Source organism: Crocuta crocuta, unplaced genomic scaffold (assembly GCF_008692635.1).
Source record: "Crocuta crocuta isolate KB4526 unplaced genomic scaffold, BGI_CrCroc_1.0 scaffold196, whole genome shotgun sequence".
NCBI classification, from domain to species: domain Eukaryota; kingdom Metazoa; phylum Chordata; class Mammalia; order Carnivora; family Hyaenidae; genus Crocuta; species Crocuta crocuta.
The window spans coordinates 2,822,361-2,824,945 of record NW_027531026.1 but is presented as its reverse complement, the minus strand read 5'-3'; the positions used below and the strand labels follow the sequence as shown (position 1 = coordinate 2,824,945).

The 2,585-nt window shown below is 34.7% G+C and overlaps 1 protein-coding gene across 8 annotated transcripts in view; it reads left to right on the top strand.

Annotated features, from left to right (window-relative positions):
* Positions 1–53: 53 nt before the first annotated feature.
* Positions 54–2,585, top strand: part of MEF2C (myocyte enhancer factor 2C) — a 151,061-nt gene continuing 148,529 nt past the window's right edge. For all 8 annotated transcript variants that reach the window (XM_077770977.1, XM_077770974.1, XM_077770976.1 and 5 more), the window contains exon 1: positions 54–284. The gene's annotated coding sequence lies outside the window, so the exon portion shown is untranslated. The remainder of the gene's footprint in view (positions 285–2,585) is intronic.

Sequence of the window (2,585 nt, the reverse complement as noted above, 5' to 3'; positions counted from 1 at the left end):
GCGCGCACACACACTGTCTCCAGCTCCCTGCTCGCTCTGCTCGCAGTCACAGACACTTGAGCACACGCGTACACCCAGACATCTTCAGGCTGCTATTGGATTGACTTTGAAGGTTCTGTGTGGGTCGCCGTGGCTGCATGTTTGAATCAGGTGGAGAAACACTTCAAGGCTGGACGAAGTAAAGATTATTGTTGTGTTTTTTTTTTGTTTTTTTTTTTCTCTCTCTCTTTCTCTTAAGAAAGGAAAATATCCCAAGGACTAATCTGATCGGGGGCTTCCTTCATGTAAGTACCTCTGACATTTCTCGAGGAAATAGAAATAGCCTGGGTATTGTCTCTCAAATCTGCATCAGTGTATTCCACGGCACTGGGTCTGTTCCTGTGCCTCTTTGAAGGCTGAAGTTAAGGCTTGTTGTGCATTCTTGTTTTTAGATTCTGTGATTTCCTTGTCTGTTGCTAAAAGTAACTTTTTAGATAGTCTTACCCGTTTGCCATCAGTTATTGAAATCACTCCTGACTCGTCCTTGTCACACCAGTGTGTTTAAAGTTTCATGAAGTTAGTTCACGTCATTAGCATGTTTGATATGGTGGAGCGTGTGGAGCCTGGTGGATTTTAATATTTTACAGAATGTTCTGTGACCTTGAAGTACATGCCTTAAGATTTAGCCTCTAGTTTATTGTGGAAAGATGCTCCTGTGAGTCCCCCAAGACTCTGATTTGCTTTGGGTTATGCTTCTGAGCCACTAATTCTTGGGATTAGTTTAAGCTAAAGCATGGCTGTCTGTCAGAGCATACCTTTGTGCATCTCCTTCCCTTACCAAAGTGCTGGCTTGATAGAAGGCTTCTCAATTGGTGTGGGCAAAAAGTAATACCCTGGCCATGGTAGTCTATACATTTCACAATTTGTATTGGAGTTTCAAGTATATGCATTGCTACTCAGGTCAAGTCAATTGCATAGCTATTTAAAAAACAAACAAGGTTAAGTCACTTTAATTGCCTTCTATTTGGACTTTGGATGAAAGTTACCAAACTCAGTGATAAAGTTTGGCACAAAAGCAGTATATATAAAGACATTCCACACTGTTTATTGTATTATTAAATACTATGCAAGGATTTAAATTTAATAACTAATGTTATCTTCTTACCGGAATGTGGCTATTAATTCTTAAAGGAAATTTTATATCTGAAACATTTCTGCCTATTCTAGGTCCAGTAGTTACCATATTTTGGAAAAAGCTCTTTTCTTCACAGTGTAGGAATGTGTGTCTTTTGTATAAAATACCTTTATATGTAAATGCTGACAGTATAATAGGTAGAATCAGGCTCTCTGCCAGTTCTTTAACTGGTCCTCAGTAGAGAATTGCTTTGACATAAAGTGCATTTTACTATTGTGAATCTGATACTAACTCTAATAGTCACTGTCTTGTGAAATGGTTAGTGACTGAATATATTTTCTAAGTGCTGTAAAGGGAACTCCAGCCACCTCATTATACCAGTCAAAAAAAGTGACCAGCCTCTTTTTCACTGGCACCTTGCAGTGGAATTGTGGTTGCAGAGTAAAGATGTTTATGTAGAGTATAATAACTCCAATCCCTAGAGACTTGGAAGGACATGGAAATGTGACCACCTGTGAACCCCGTTTAACCTCTGTATTGCATACTAAGTTTAGCTTTAAATAGATTAACAATCGCCAGTTCTCCAATTTGAAAGTAAAACATGTTATTTCATTTTTAAAATAATACCAGTTTTGGCTAGTCTTTGAAAATGTTCAGCATATGCCAATAAGACACGAGCAGTATTTTTGTTTTTCCGTCAGTTTGAACTAAATATAATGCAATTAATAAACCATATTATTGTCTCCCAGTGTATACATAAAATTATTAAGTTAAAAGAAGTAATTCTAAAGCAAGTGGATTCAGAATTTGACAGGTAAAATGAGATATGCCTATCTAATATCCTATCTTAAGAGGAAAAATATCTCTAAAATCAAAAATCTCAATCTATTTGTAGGAAACTGCATTTGGTTGTATAGCAGACTACAAACAATTCTAAAAGTTTTCATCAAAGCACACTTTAAACTCAATATTTAAAATATGGTTCCCAAGTCATATTAATGAGACAATAGTTTGCAGTTATCTTTAAGTTTTACTAAACTTTATAAAAATCTACTGTTATTTGCTACTGTAATTCATAAAGCTTTGGTGTAGATGTGGCATACTTTCCAGACTTCTTACTAAAGACAGCATTTTCCTTCACTCATTAATTACGCTATTTACATTCTGATTGCTGTGTATCACATCAAAGACAATATTAAAGACCTTTTATTAAGTATTCATTTGTTTCTTAGGTTTAAATACCAAATAAACACTTTATAATAAAAACTCAATTTTCCACCTTTTCTGAGCTTTTCATACTTTAAAAGTATGCAATCACATATAATATTAACTTTTCAGACAGGGAACACATAACATTAAATACATGAAATTTAAATAAAAAGGACTCTACTATACCTGTCTCTTTTCTTATATATATATATATAAGTAAGTATATATATATATATACTCAATTTTCAAAATTTGGTAGAAA